General features: G+C 40.5%; 1 protein-coding gene across 1 annotated transcript in view; it reads right to left on the bottom strand.

The window, feature by feature from the left end:
- The window catches only part of GFRA1 (GDNF family receptor alpha 1), a 191,743-nt gene that overhangs the window by 50,956 nt on the left and 123,724 nt on the right, over window positions 1-17,063 (bottom strand). The gene's annotated exons all lie outside the window — the stretch shown is intronic.

A 17,063-nucleotide genomic window follows, 5' to 3' on the forward strand; every position in this document is an offset into this window, starting at 1 on the left:
AAGGTGGGTGTTGGATGGCTTGCTCAATGCCACATAAAATGGCTGTTGCACTCTCAAGCCTTCCTCAGCTCATAATTTAAGTGCATGAGAAAAGCTTCAGCACTAACAATTACCATTGCCTGAGGCAGAGGAAGGGATCCTTAAAACTGTGGCAATGTATAAACTGTGATGACCTGCTTGTTGTGTCCATGCACAGTGGGTTCTGAATTTAGGGTTCTAATCCAGCAATTGTGGGTGTAGTACATGAAAGTGACTATGGGACTGCTGAAAAATTGACATATTCGCATTATTGGATTGGTTAGTATCAGTTTATTTTATTTTTAAAATGAATAGCCCACTCTGTCTTTCAAATGGCCTCAGAGCAGCTAACAGCAAAAAGGTTAAAACAATAGCCAAAAAGCAATTAACAAAAAGAACAACAATACCTGGTAACAGAAATAATCAGAGGCATAACCCCCAGCAAATTAACATAGTAGGATTAATCAATTTAAATGGAAAACAATCCCCAACACAGTAGCAAGAAAACAGGGACTAAGAAAACCAGCCAGTTCCAAAGGCCTTTCCTTTTTTTAAAGCCATTTTTTTTAAAACCAGGCATACAATGACACAATGCTGGAGCCAGGAGGGAATCTCTGCAGAAGGAGTTCAGTGAAGTTGGTGCCATTAATGAAAAGGCCCTGCCCATTCTAGACATTCACCACACTCCAGCTGGTGGGGGACACACTGCAGGCAGCACTAGGCTGCAGGGATATGACATTTAATTTTAATTTATCAATATAGTTCCACCCTTTCTATGGTCACAAACATAAGTTTAAAGGTGTGTGAGTAGTACCTAGTGAAATATCAAGAGGTTTGCTGACTAAGGTCAGGTCCGCACTATACATTTAAAGCACACTAATATCACTCCAAACAGTTGTTGTTTCCTTCCAAGAATCCTGTGAACTGTAGTTTATTAAGGGTGCTGGGAAGTACAGCTCTGTGACAAACTACAGTCCTGAGGATTATTTGGACTAGGCCACAACCATTAAAGTAGTACAAGAGTGCTTTTAATGTATGGTGCGGATGTGACCTAAGAGTTCCAGTGATGGGTGGGCTAAGCTTCTGAACCTTTTTTCACTCACTCCTTCCCTCCCTGTGGTTAGCGCAAACAGAATTAAAAGAAAGAAAATGGGGCAAAGATGCTTGATTGGCACAAAGCATGCAGATTAAAGAACAAAACTTTCTTGGCAGAGAATTCAGTTCCCCTCAGCACAGAATTTAGTTTTGTTGTTGGCAGAGCAAATACAGCTGTGCTTACCCGCAATCCTATGACATGCTGCGCTCACATGATTAGGCCCATTAATGAAATAAATGGCTGACAGTGTAATAAACTGAAGATGAATGCTGTGCTAGGCAGAACTGTAGAAGCTTAATGTTATGCAGGAAAAGAGGAGCTTCCCCACCCCCAGTCCAGCTACAGGTGCATCACAGAGATAGCCTATCTATGTATAAAACTAAGAAACTAAAGTTCTACAAGCAGCTATCTCAATGAAGGCACATGACTGTCACCACAGCTTAATGATTACAGTTGCACCTTATAAGAAACCCATTCCTGCTGAACTTTGCATAGTATTTTAAGACGAGTAAGTAAAACAAACAAAAACAAAACAATTGCTGTGTGTGCTTAGAGGACTTAGCAAAGAATAATTTCATAGAATCATAGATTTGGAAGGGATCCAAGGGTCATCTAGTCCAACCCCCATGCAATGCAGGAATGTCAAGTAAATCATCCATGACAGATGGCCATCCATCCATCACCCAACACCATGAAGTGATAGCATAAACTTATTCTTTTCTTACCTAGAACCAGTGCTTTTCTTTTCAAGGGGTACGTGGCACTGACACCTCTTTTTGTTGTTGATAAAAAGTGTGACACTTACTGTAACAACTTTATGGTTAGTACTGACACCTATTTTCTAGGAAAAAAGCACCGCCCAGAACCAATACCACCATAAAGGGTTGTGGCAAGAGGAAGCATGAAAGGGATGGGGCCAGTGGATGTGATTCTGTTTTCTTATTACACAGTCTCTGAGCAAGAGATGCCTGAATACTCCCTTGACTGGCATCAGCTCTCCTGCATCTGAGGCAGAAAGAGAGAGAGAACTTTCTCAGTGGAGAAAGTTTTTAACAGGAGATTATAAGGACTATAAACAGACATAGCATGTGCTCTACCAGTCAGCTATGCTCCCCCCACCCATTTGATCAATAACTCCACATCAGCCTCAAACACAGTATGATCTCTTTCATATTGACACTCTCTGAAGATGTAGGAAAATCATGAACTTGCTACTCTACTGTGAACCATTCTGTTTCCACCTTGGCCCTTTATTGTTATTATTATCTTAATTATTTAGATTTCCTACTCAAGGGCAAGCCTGCGGTTATTGCTACTTCTTGTCCACAAAAAATAAATTTTAAAAACCTGCACAAGTGATTGTAAAGAAGTAAAGGTTCCTGAGAACCTGAATATTTCAGTTGTCAGCTGTCACTTTATGCAGTTATCCTTTGTATACATTTTACCATTGGAAAGCAAAAAACCAACAACAAATCTGTAAATTCTTGCAACTTTTTAAAAGGAAAAGTCTCTGGAGACTAATTAATTTTGTTTGCTATTATCATTTGATCTATTCTTGTAAAGAGAGCTAATGTGCTTTATTGAGTGGATTGAAAGTAAAGATGGATGGGTAAGCTTGCAAAAGTTCAAAGGCTTTTCTAATCTTAAATGCACATAGAGTTATGCTACTCTTCTAGGAGTAGGAACCTATTCAACCAGAAATCTCCAGTGTTCACAGTTCATATCAGGGCAGAGCAGGCCAACTAGACAGAACAATATATACTTGATTAATTTTTATAATTTAGTGTTGACCTTGGGACTGTAGGATGCAAAACATCAAGGAAGGAAGCAGGCTAGGATTAATTCAGAGATGAATAATAAAACTATTTGGATAACTTTTGAACTTTATTCTGATGGCTTTTATGTGAATCACTGGAGTCAGGAAGGGATGCATACAATATTGTCCCCATGCAAATAACCCCCAGAAGTCAAATTCCCTGGCCTTGTTTGCAGATTATCACTGAGTGTGAGGATTCTATAACTCCTCTGCTTTGGATATTATTTAGGTGCAGTAAGCTGAAGCTGCCACTCCCTTTTGTTCATATTCTTCCTCAACCATATCTGAAACGTGCACCAGTGCACAGTGCAAAAAATAAATCTTAATATGATGGTGACCGTGACTGCATCAATATTTCTGTTTTGTGCTGTGCTGAATAAATGTGCAGACACATTTGTGCATATCAGTAACTTGAATGGAAAAAGAAAAAAATACGCAGTTAAGTAGAAGAAATGGAAAACTGTGTCAAATTGCACATGCACCTATCTGTAGGGGGCAGCATGGTGGGACTGTGCTGCTCAAATGTCCTCCATCTGACTGAGTTGTTGCTGCAAAGTGGGATGGAGAGGGTGAGGTGGTGGTGGCAAGGTTGGCCCAATTTAATGCACCAGCAGGGCCACTAGATTGGTTCTGCTGGCATGTTTGCCCTGTGACAACCTTGACCTTTGTCTTCTCTGTCCCTGCATGCAGCAGGCAGAGGGAGGTCAGGTGAGTCATAGAGCCGAAACCACAGCATCCACTACTAACAATACTGGGATTAATTTTAGAACTTCTCCATGTTAGACTGGAAGGAATGCAAAGCAGTATGTGGAGCAGAGCAAAAACACAGAATAACAACGGAAAGGCCGGGGAAAACCCACGAATTCACAAAAGAAAATTATACTTATTACATTTCTGTACACATATCAGTATGTATTGAAATGTGATGACATTGTAATCAAAATAGTTGAGACCTTTAAACCTTTCTTTATTCCAAATTCTTGAAAGGCTCATTGATGTTTGGAAATTATCTGAAGCAATTATCACTTTGGCCTTTTATGGTTGCTCAACTGAACTGTGGCAAACCCTGTGTGTGCTATTTGTAAAGTATGTATCCATTTGAAAAGAACTGAGGCCTCTGTGTTCGGAAAACTGTGCCAAATTTCTACAAATGTATTTTCCTTTTGATACTTATTTATTGACCTAGACCTTGGCTGATCTACTGGTGATTAGTAACAGAACTGATTTTGAACTCACTTGCAACAAAGTTCGTGTAGTGAGGTAAAATTCACTTAAGAACATCAAGAACCACATTAACCAAAACTGCAATCTGAGTGAATGGATGAATCTGTCTCTGTGTATGGCTTGCACATGGTACAATGTAAAAAAAAAAGCTCTTGGAATCCAGTCAGAATCTGGTACTCTTTTGAAGATGGCAGAAGACAGAATCTGCTGATCCACTAAGCCAGGACTGGATCCAAGGTTGATTTCAGAAGGTGGTGGGCAGTCAAGGAGGAGAACAAAAGACTGGTGATTATGGATCCTGTTTGTCTAGCACACAGTAGCGCCTGGTGCCTGTTGGGACTGAAAGGGCAGAAGACAAGGAGCCCAAACAGTAGGTTGAGCTAGAACCAATGACAGGTAAAGTTAGCTAAGTCTAGTTTTGTCCCCATCCTCCTACCTGTTGAATTCTACAAGGACAACACAGAAACTAAAAATGATGAAGCTGACAGGCAGTGCTACCCCCTGCACTGCTTAGAAGGCACGTAGGTTGGGGCTGCCTGAGAGAATACTGTGGTTGATGGGACAGTGTCCCATTCGCTCTAATGGATTAACTTCCACTCTGAACACATCTTCCAGTAGAAAAGGCAGATTGTGATAGCTAAGTAAGAAAAAGCAAAACAAAAGATCTTAAAGCTTCCATTTTGGATTTATGAGATGCACTTGCTATTCTCTCCCATTCCTGAGGACAAAGGCATGGGGTGACTAATAATTAGCCAACTCTGCTCAATTGTCTAGACACCATTTGGCAGGCATACCCCCTTTACGTAAGGGGAATGTTACATCAAAATTTACAATAAAGCACCGCTGAAGTTTTCAGGAAGGACAATTTCAGACAGGAGCATCCATAAAAGCCATTTAATCAGAAAAATCAATCTGAAAAGAAGCATGAAAATATGAGGAAGCACAGAACCAAGGCACAGAAGCTTTCAAGAAAAGCCCTACTAGATCAGACCAAAGGACTATCCAGTGTAGAAACAAGAGGCACCCTTTAGTTAAACCGCCTTCTCCAATTGCTGTCCCTCAGATGTTTTGGACTACAACTCCCATCAGCCATCCTGGCTGGGTCTCATGGGAGCTGTGTTCCAAAACAATGAGACAAGACCAAGTTGGTGAATCTACTTTAAACTAACAGTACAAAGAGAGGGTTCCCCCTACCTTAATATGCTTACTAGAAACAACCATATCAACCACATGGTTGTATGCTCAAAGGAAAAAGAGGTGCTCAAATGACAAGTGAGCATAAATTGTATAAAGGCCACCTTTCAGCTGAAGGAAGCAATGTGTTCCGATCTAATGTGGCATATATATATATATATATATATATATATATATATATTCCAGAGCTTGCGTGCAACTCAGATGCAATATATAGTTGATTGTGTTTTATCTTGTTTATCTTGTTATGTAATCCACTGTGAATTGAAAGGCATGATAGAAATGCTAAGTAAATAACTGTACCCTCCCATTTCTCTGCTGCTCTGTTGATGCTGCCCTCGGATAGATAGTGTTGTGTAGAAGTTAAAACAGCCAAAGAATATTTTCTCTTCACCACTTTCTGCATATAATATGGTTATTTGTCTGACATATTTAGACAAAAAAATATGCCAAAGATGTAATCCAATGAAGGTTGAGCATTAAAATCCTTAGTACTACAAGATCGAGTCTGCAATGAGATCTGCAATGAGATCAAAGGGGAAATTGTCAGCCTCGGAAGCAAGTCCAAATGAAAATTATTTATAGTCAACAGAAAAATATTCTTATAACACTGGCCTTTATGTGAAACAATTTTTTTTGAAAAATATGGTGCAAATCATGAACCCAGGGTAATTTAATAAAGCGCGAGAATGACAATTTTCTGACACTGTGACAAAAAACAGGACTTTATTTATCGCCTTAAAAAAATGACCTCAGACTATATTTTCTAGAAGGTGGTGTGAGAAAACATCTGGAAGGCATTCCACAGGAAATAATCCTATATTAAACATGTTTTGTGAGGTTTTGCTTCCTTTCATTGACTTTAAACATTTATAATGTGATTCTGCCTTCCCAGATGAAAACAATGGGCTAAGAAGCCTCTGTTCTTATTGGTGTCTTATTTTTAATCTTGTAATGTGCTCTACTCTGAAAGCACAGCTATAGAGTAGCCAAATATTTAACAAAATATCTCTCTCTTTCTCAGCTTTCTGTGTTATTATTATTATTAAATTATCCCACCCTTTCTCCTAAAGGAGCCATGGACAGCAAACAACAGGTGGTAAAACAACCTAAAAACAATTCCAATACATACTGGAAAAGATGTTAATTTAAAATACTTGTTGAAAAATGGAAGTTTTGAGTAGGAGAGAGAGAGAGAGAGAGAGAGAGAGAGAGAGAGAGAGAGAGAGAGACGCATAGCCAAAATACCCTAATTTGAGAGAAAGCTCCTACTAATGTTCAACTGAAGGAAATAGGGGACATCACTGAAGTTGTGATTCCTACATTGTATGGAAAGGAATAGACCTCCTGATAGTATCTGCAGGAGGCCCTCACCTGCAGAGTGTAGTGATTGATTGGGTATTTAAGAGATGAGATGGTCTTTGGGGTATCTATCTGAATAAAAATACACTGCTAGGGTTGAGAATATTTACTCAACTTCTCTTAAAGATAGGAAGCTGTCTTATACTGTGCCAGGCTAGCTTTCTAGAGGGAACTCTCTAGGGTCTCCAGCTGAGGTCTTTCCCATCACCTGCTACCTGAGCCATTTAAATGAAGAGGCCAGGGATTGAACATGGAGCCTTGTAAGTTCCAAACATGCATTTAACCTCTGAGACATAGTTCCTGGATGGGATTCAACTATGTTGTTACATGTGCAGAACAATATCCACTCATGAAACAGGACTTTCCACCCCTCTCCCCTCCCCACATGCCCCCTAAATGTGTTCTGGAGGGTTGGGGGAACTTCCTGAAATAGATTTGGGTCCGTGTTGAAGAAAAATATGGTGGGGAAGTGAGTCCTGTTGTTCCCTGTGTGCACACCCCATTTAGTGCCACACTGATTTCCCCCCTTTCTCTGCTTGGAACACTTACTTAAAATCAAAAGGAGCCAGAGTTAAGGATGCCTAGAAGTCATGGTCTCTGTGTCATAATCCCACACCTTAAACTGAAGGGTTTTTTTAATGTCATGCTTGTTGGTCAGAATCAAAAGGACACGTTATTATTATTTTGGATATGGTCCTCAGGTTGAGCTTTGGTTTTAAAAAATGAGTTAACATAAGAATATTCATTGTAAGAGCCCTGCTGAATCAAACAAAGTTCCCATCTGGCCCAGCATCCTGTTCTCAAAGTGGTCAACCAAATGCCTATGGGAAATCCAAATGAAGGACAAGGGCACCAAACACTCTTCACACTTGTGTTTCCACATGGTGTTGAGAGGCATGCCACTTGATACTGAAGGTATCATGCCATTGTGAGGAGTAGCCATCAGCCACCTCATCCTCCATGCATTTGTCTAAACCCAAGTTAATCTCCATCACTATATCCTGTGGCCGTGAATTCCACAGTTCATGTGCTGTCTCAATAAGTACATCCTTTTGTCTGTCCTGAATCACCCAATGCTCAGTTTCACTGGACAAGCCAGGGTTCTATTAGAGGGAGAAAAACTTCCCTCTTTCCCCTTTCTCCAAACAATGCATAATTTTAAATGCCACTATCATGTCCCCGCCCCCAATCTCCCCTTTTTCTCCCAACAAAAAAAAACCCTGGAGCTACAAACTAAGCTTTGGTTTTACCTGGCCTCATTAAGTTCTCCTACATTCTAATTCCATTCCTAGCCTATCTCCACAATAATAACAGCACTACAATAGTGTGCTCAGGGGACCAACCGCAGAATATTTTAGGATTCTTATTTGGGTCCATCCCCTTCCTGTTCATCCAGTGGCGTCAGACATCGCAGCATCCACTGCCATTTGTATCTTAAGCTTCCTTTGAAAATAAGTGTGCTCCTGCTGCTCCTGTCCCAAGGTGAACTTGAATGTGAATCCAGAGCTTGAAAAGCTTTCCTGTGCAAACTCCTGTTTGCACTTTACAGCAGCAGTGCATCAACGAGAAGAGTTGGGGCACCTGCGTATCCAAGCTGGATGCAGGTGCTTTGATATCTGAAACTTGATGTTAGCCTTTTGCCATACTGTGTACAGGGTTTCTAGAACACACAGTCGGAACCCTATGAATCTATTCATGAATCTCAGCTCATTCACTGGTAAATCCAGCCTTAGCTTCAGTCTGTGTATGAAATCCTAGCTCCATTAAAATAAATGAAAAAATTCTATTTTACTTTAGTCATCAGGATAAGATTTCACCTTAGAGCTCGAAGGCGGCTTTTACTGCATTAATGCATAACATCATCAGTGTCACCAGACCCTTGAAATATTTTAGGAAGACTTTTAAGGGGGAGTGTTGATGTATAGCTATGGAAGGCTTGACAAATTCTCATAATATGGAAGACCATCTGTTTTCTAGTCTATTATAAATATATGTATTTTTGAGTTGTCTACATTTTCAAATGGCCAAGTCTGAAAAAATCTGTGCCAGTTTCAGACTTTTTAGGGCAACTTGGCAATACAGTGAATGGGCCTGGCAACCACAGAACTGTAGCTGTCATAGCCATAGTGTTTCTAGTCATCTGTACTTTGAAATGGAGGCTGACATTTCATTATGAGTGATTAAAAATGGTAGGATGATGAATGGGATAGGTTGAATCCTTGACAGCTCTTGAACATGAAGAAACATTGAATAATGTCTGGCTGATATCACTGAGTAGAGGTGCAATTCTTGTGATTTATAAGAATGTGTGAATCTGAAGGGTTTACAGTCTGCACTTGAATAAATATAGCCTACACAGATATATTTGAACATAAGATCATCTCTTAATGGTCAGAGCCAGCCAATTTAGGAAATCTAGACTAAATATGCACCATGAAACTTTTTTATGTCACTCACTTCCAAGTCTTTGGAACTCAAAGCTTAGCTTTGCAATGCATATTACTGACCTTCTGTTTCAAATCTGGGAGAGTGAACTTGCCTTTTTTAGTTGGCACAGAAATATGGTAGCATTTAAAACTGAATGCAAAATGAATATTAAGATATTTAACATTCCTGTTTATGCAAGCACATAAACTGCTGAGAAGCATAACATCATACTCTATTTTTAGTTTCACTTAGATTTTCACTGAGCTGTTATGATATATAAACTGCCAAAAGAAATATTCTCATTCTATGTTCTAATGCACACTGATATACATAACCTTTAGAAAACCCAGCACAGTGTAATGGTGGAATCAGCTGACATTTTTTCCCTTAACACTGCCTGCAGATGGGCAATACAATACACAAGAAGCCAAATCTATCATGATGTCAATTTATGGAAGTTCGCAGGGCGAGTTCCACCAGAGGCTCACTTGTATCCCCATTAACTTACAGAAGTGGGGAACAAGGTCTTCCTAGAGTTGTATAAACCTTCTGCAGTTAACTCCTTGAAAATTTTAACCCTACTGTACAGTGGCATTGAACGTTTGGAACACTTTAGTCAACCAAATGGGTATGCAATTCTTCATAAGGGGAGAAATTTCCTAATGGCTAGTTCACATGCTATTTTGGATCCTGTTTCAGCAATGGGGCACTCTCCAGATGTTGTTGCACTTCAACTCACATGAGTCCCAGCCTTTATGGCCAGCAGTCAAGAATGAATGAAGTTCAATAACATCTGGAGGCCCAGAGGTTCCTCATCTGTTAGTTTATGCTCAGTAGCTGACTTGCTCCTGATCTCCTTACATGGTGCCGGATTATTTGCTCATCACCATGCCCCATTCAAATAATTTACCAGCTTACTCTTTCACAGCCACCCATACTTGAAGCAGCAAGCAGCAGTAGCAATAGTACTATCAGTTGTAGCAGTAGATGTTCTATTAAAATGAATGTTAGGTCAGGCAAAACAGAGTGATCAACACATGACTTACCCAACATTTAAGGAAATATCCAATATTTATTATTTTAGTTGAGGAGCTGTCAATTAAAAATACCAAGAAATCAAAGCCAATGAATCTTAATTTCAATCTTAAAAAAACAACAGTAGCCCACCATGCATTTGGGTACACAGAAAAACTTGCAGAAGCAAAGTCTGAATAGCTAAGAAATTAAAGCTAAATTGTCTTGGGATGCATTATAGGTTTACATCTTAGTGCTCCAACCTTTATTCCATACTTTAGGGGAGCAATTTCAAGGTTTTGTCCTTCTGAGTTTAACAATCAGAAGAGCTATTGAGTCACCTTATCTAATGACAAGGAGGAACTGTTGAGATTGGGCCCGATGTGCTTTGCAATATTTAATTAACCGTTTTGTAAAAGTTGAAAAGCAACACAAATCAAAGAGTTAAAGATCCACAGATCTTGTGTGCAACATGTCTACCAGACAGAGTTTTGTATCTAATTTCATGCAAATTGCTCGCAGATTATGCATAGAAAGGGCATGGAAATGAGCACCAGCCTTCCAAGTCAATAACTATTTTCCAGGTCACCTCCTGTGGTAAACAACAACATGTTTGCCTGAATACGGATTTATGCAGTTGCTTTCTGAAGATGATTCAGAGTCGCTATCCTATCCAACTACAACAAAGACAGGATTAGATCATCACTGTGCAATCACTGTTTTTTAAAAAGTCATTTGGCATTAAGAGGCAGTTGAATAGTGGAAGAGATCATACGTAGTTCTGTGGAAGAGTAAGTTTGCCTGCAGAGAGTTCCAGGTTCAATTAGTGGTAGCTCTTGTTTAAGAAAGGAGATAATGCACAAAACCTCTGCCTAAGATGCTAGAGCAGGGATAGCAAAATGTTTTGGGAGGTCATGGGCACATTTGCAAACTGGAGAAATTGTTGTGGGCACTGCACACTGCAACCATGTCAAGGTACAACTATTCAACTGGCTGCAGGTGACGCTTCTTTCAAGAGTAATTTCAGTGCTGGAAGGGGGCAGGGACGAGTTCATCCAGTTTTATCCTCCTTTACATGGGTATGGAAATCCCAGTAAGATAAAGCCAGACACCTTTACTCTCGATATCATAGGCTGCTCTTGAGTTACTATCTCAGAAAACTCTAGGTCACTTTGTGCTGGCAGTAAATTCTGAACTCCACTCAGCTCTGTTAGTGATAATGATCAAAGTACTATTCATATGGACACTTACTCTACAATGGAAGAGAAGCGTCTAATTAACCAGGGTCTCTTTATCTTGCTTTCAGCTTGCTTCTGTGGCCTTGGTTTAATCACTTGATCATGTAAACAAATTAGAGTCTGAAATTAGCTAAACTGTTGATCTCAAGATAAAACCCCTGATGGTGACCGCTGGCATGAAGGATATTGCTCTCTAGATCCTCACAATTCTCAGAAAAGGGGAAACGGCAGTGAGCCAAGAATGCCACTAAACAAATGCTTTTGTACAAATGTTTCTCCTGCAAAATATTTCAGTAGCCATTTGACTTAACCAAAGCAAAATTGCCATTGCCCACATAGTGGTTTCAACAGGGCTTAATGGGCCTCACTCACCTGCACCATAAACTTAAAATACTTTTATACCGCTTTAAACAGTCTTGGCTTCCCCCAAAGAATTCTGGGAAGTGTAATTTGTTAAGGCTGTGATTAGGAGACCCATATTCCTCCCACAGAGTTAAAATTTCCTGAGTGATTTGAATATCAATTCATTTTCCTAGGGCACTCTGCAAATTGTAGCTCTATGAAGAGAACAGGGATCTCCTAACAACTCTCAGCACCCTTAGCAAATTACACTTATACAGATTTTTTTGGGGGGGTGGGGAGGGGGAAGCCATGAATGTTTCAACAGGTATCATAGTATTTTAAATTTATAGTGCAGATGGTGTCAAAGATGACTTGACTGGTTCAGGATAGCAAATCAAGGAGTTATATAATAAAAGCCAGAACCTAACTTAACAAGGCCAAATATTAATGTGAACACTGTATTTTTAGTCATTTGCTTACAAAGCAGCATTCATTCATTTTGGATAATTTTGGTTTTGAGAAGCTTCTATATTTCTGAGCAAAATACTGCTGTGCAATTTTCAGAACAGCTTCACAAAAGACCTATTGTCTGATTCCTAAAGCTTGAAGCTGAGCTGTGTGAGGAACTATTAAAAGGAAAAGAGCAATGTGCAACTATTGGTGATTACATTTTTTGGCCCCCTTGCTTGCCATTTCCCTTTCTTTTGAAAAGGCTCCATCACCCCCATCTTGCCAGGCTTTTCATCTTCATGACCTTCCCCAGCAGAACGTTAGCAAAGTTAAGCAACTGCACAAACTGTGAAGGAGGAAGTGTGAAATGTTGTTTTCCATTTAAACTCCAAAGCATCTCTCTTTTCCCTCTTAGACCCAGATCTCATATGAATCCTTGCTGCTTAGGTCATTATAAACAAAAAGTAAGGAACTTCTGGGAACTTGGTTCATTTTAAAGGGTGGCCACTGGGAAAGAAAGCAGCAAGCTTTTTCTTAAGACCAATTTTCATGAAAGCTGTGGAGTCTGTTAATAAATGGTCATCCTTTAAAAACAATGCAAAGTGAAGATAACTCTGCATTATTATTGTTAGTTTGGATTGGCCACACTTCAAAATACCTACCCGCACTGCAGAGGAGGGTGACCAAGATGGTCAAGGGTCTGGAAACCAAGCCTTTTGAGGAACAGTTAGTTGAGGGAGTTGGGTGAAGAGTGCTTGAAGGAGCTGGATATGTTTAGCCTGGTTAAGAGGAGACTGAGAGGAGATACGATAGCCATCTTCAAATATCTCAAGGGCTGTCACATGAAGCAAGCTTGTTTTCTTCTGCTCTGCAGGGTAGGACTTGAACCAATGGCTTCAAGTTACAAGAAAGATGATTCTGACTAAACAGTAGTATGGACTCTCCTTCCTTGAAGATTTTTAAGCAGAGGTTGGATGGTCATCTGTCCTGCATACTTTAGCTGAGATTCCTACATTGCAGGGGTTGGACTAGATGACCTTCAGGGTTCCTTCCAACTCTACAATTCTATGATTCTAGGGTCCCAGAATCTTAGCTTTCTTTCTTTTTCTTTTTAAAAAAGGAATTCAATCAGATATTTCTGAACAAAGTTAGAACACAAAACGCAGAGGCAGCTCTAATGCTTTGGCAGTCAACAGGCAGCGCCATTGCTAAGGACACTTGATCACTGTTGCTAAGCAATCAAAAGAAGAACACTCCCCAAGTGTTCTGCCATTACAGGATGAAACACAACTGAGTGGTTTTGGTATGTTTTACTCAGAAGAAATGCCCTTGAAATAAATGAGATTTCATTCCTACTGAGAAAATATATATGATATTGCAGTCCCACCCTCTAATCTTCAATCGCTCAGCAGCCTTTGACACCATCGACCATAACATCCTTCTGGACCGTCTAGAGGGGCTGGGAGCTGGGGGACTGTTATACAGTGGTTCCGCTCCTTCCTCCTGGGCCGTGTTCAGAAAGTGGTGGTGGGGGATGAGTGTTGGGTGAGTGCTCTCACTTGTGGGGTGCCTCAGGGTTCTGTCCTCTCCCCCATACTTTTTTATATGTATATGAAGCCGCTGGGAGAGATCATCACGGGATTTGGGTTGGGTGTTCATCAGTATGCGGATGATACCTCTCTTTTAAATCAGAACCAGTGAAGGTGGTGAATGTCCTGTGTGAGTGCCTGGAGGCGGCTGCAGAATGGATGGTGACTAAAAGATTGAGGTTGAATCCTGACAAGACAGAAGTACTGTTTTGGGGAGACAGGGGGCAGGAGGGTGTGGGGGATTCCCTGGTCCTGAATGGGGTAACTGTGCCCCTGAAGGACCAGGTGCGCAGCCTGGGAGTCATTTTGGACTCACAGCTGTCCATGGAGGTGCAGGTTAATTCTGTGTCCAGGGCAGCTGTCTACCAGCTCCATCTGGTACGCAGGCTGAGACTCTATCTGCCCACGGACTGTCTCGCCAGAGTGGCGCATGCTCTAGTTATCTCCCGCTTGGACTACTGCAATGTGCTCTACGTGGGGCTACCTTTAAAGGTGACCCAGAAACTGTAATTAATCCAGAATGCGGCAGCTAGACTGGTGACTGGGAGTGGCCGCCGGGACCATATAACACCTGTCCTGAGAGATCTGCTTGGCTCCCAGTATGTTTCCGAGCACAATTCAAGGTGCTGGTGCTGACCTTTAAAGCCCTAAACAGCCCCGGTCCTGTATACCTGCAGGAGCATCTCCACTCCCATCGTTCACCTCGGACACTGAGGTCCAGCGCCGAGGGCCTTCTGGAGGTTCCCTCATTGTGAGAAGTGAGGTTACACGGAACCAGACAGAGGGCCTTCTCAGTAGTGGCACTTGCCCTGTGGAACGCCCTTCCATCAGACGCCAAGGAAATAAGCAGCTATCCTGTTTTTAAAACACATCTGAAGGCAGCCCTGTTCAGGGAAGTTTTTAATATTTAATGCTGTATTGTTTCTAACACTTGATTGGGAGCTGCCCAGAGTGGCTGGGGAAACTAAGTCAGATGGGCAAGTTATAAATAAATAAATAAATAAAATTAAATGTCTCCCATGTGACCACTACCAGTCTATTTGTCATCACTGGCCTGTTATTTATTAATGTGCAGTAACCATCTTTACCTTGGACTTTGACATCCTAGTCCTGTAACTGTGATTTAAAAACAGTGTTTTAACTGTTTTTAACACCAAATTTTGAATTGTTGCAACTCCCCAAGACCTGCTGGTGAAGGCTGGGCAATAAAAGTAGGAGTAGGGTGTGTGTGTGTACACACCAAAGCAAATACAACCATAAGATAATCATTTGCCTTAAAGCTACAACATATTAAAATTCCTATAGGCTGTATTTTACACACAAGGACATTTTTTAATCAAGGTTGCCAAAATGTTTTCTGTATGTATTTTGCTGGGAGTTGCGAAACTGCACATATTTGTTGATTGTTATATATTTTTCTTTCTTGCTTTCCTCCAGGACCTCAAGACTGTGTACACTGTCTTTCCCTTCCCCCTTTTTTCACAACTGCCCTGTGAGGTAGGCTAGGCTCAGAGCTGGTAGTTCAGACACTAAAGTTGTGAAATTGGACATGCTGTACACAAAGTATTTATTCTTTGCTTGTTATTTATCAAGGTTGGCAAACTTTTTGTTTGTTCATTTTCATATTTTGCTATAATATCAGGTCACTGAAATGCTGCAGTTAAAATAAGGAGGCTGCTTTTCTGGAAATATAGCAACAAGGATTAAATTAATTATACCAATAACCCAATGACCTCTGGCTGTGGAAACTGTTTTAACTTTATCCCCTAATTTAGAACTGTACCCACGAGATACTTCTGTGCAAATCTCATTGAATGGCTGTGTGAGAGCAGCCTTGATTGACTACTCACATGAACAACCTTGTGGCTTCAGTCAAATCACTTTCTTTTGGCACCTCCCAAAACTTGTCATTGTCCATATAACCAATGCTCACTAAAAACCTCCTCTATTTCCTCTTGCAAACCTAACTTCTTAGTTCTACTGTTTGTTCAGCAGTTGAATAAAATAAGCAGTCACTAAATGTCTGCCCCTATACCCTATGCATTAAAAACCAGTGTACATAACAAATCACTAAGATCAAATGCAGGTAACATAAAAGAGAATGTTCTACAGGAAAACCTCTTGGCCTGGCCTTGCATTCTTTGCACACTGTAAATGCTCCAATAACTTGAAAATGTGAGGAACTGAAATATAGGTAATGAAAGAGTTTCACACATGAAAGCTCACACTTTCAATAAGGAACCTGCAGTACACATTTGTAGATTTATTCATAAATTGTGGCATAAAATGTAATAGGCTCTGTACTGAATAAATAATGTATGTTTTTAAAATGTTTCAAAATATACATGAACATTATAGTTGGCGTAAGTCATATCATGCTTCAATAATCTCTTCTTTGATATATACTATTAATCATTTATATAGCAGTTATAATGTTCAAAGTGCTTTAAAGTCTTTATACTGCTTGTCCTTGCATGTTATGTGGTAGGTCACTATAATTCCCATTTTGGTTATCAGGAACGGAGCTTAAAATCAGATCAATGAGAGACTTTTTGAGCTTGGCTGTGAACCCAACTTCAAACCAGCATTCGATCTACCAGCCAGACCGACTCAATATGTGATTCCTATGCGATTCCCTATAGGTTCCTTTGCTTGTAGAAGCACAGTGCAGGTTATGCTTTTATGCATGGAAAGAACAGAAATGTTTTCAGTATGCACTGAAGCTTCACCAATATTGGTGTATTACCTTATTTCAGCTAAGAGTGTGCGCCCCAGAGAAGGCCCTTTCCCTAGATATCTCCATATGGATGAATGAAGGCTGTGGAACAACCAGGAGGGCCTTTCTTGGTGATCTTGGTGACCAGGAAGGGAGAAGGTAGCCTGGTTCAAAGTTGTTTAGAGACTTATACTAAACCCTTCAACTTGCTCAGGTGTCATATCAGCAGTTAGTGCAATGCCTTTAATGACAGTGTTATAGGTCTATCTCAAAAACCTAGCTGCTATATTCCACACTAATTGCTGCTTCTGGAACAATATTAGGGGGTAGCCCCACAAATGTGTGGTGGCCACTGCAAGTACACCAGAACTTTAAATGTTACTGGCCGTGAAATGAATCTCAGTCATGGGGGAGGGGGTGTTTTTTGTTTCGTCTTCCTTCAACTATGAGACAATACTATGCGGTTTGCTAGATAATGCCTTGTAAGCATATGAACCACGGTGCACAAACAAGCTTATGCATTTGCATAATGGATAGGAATCTCTTTGTGTACAGAGCTCTCTACAGCACTGCAAAA

This window comes from Podarcis muralis, chromosome 6 (genome assembly GCF_964188315.1).
Source record: "Podarcis muralis chromosome 6, rPodMur119.hap1.1, whole genome shotgun sequence".
Lineage (NCBI taxonomy): Eukaryota > Metazoa > Chordata > Lepidosauria > Squamata > Lacertidae > Podarcis > Podarcis muralis.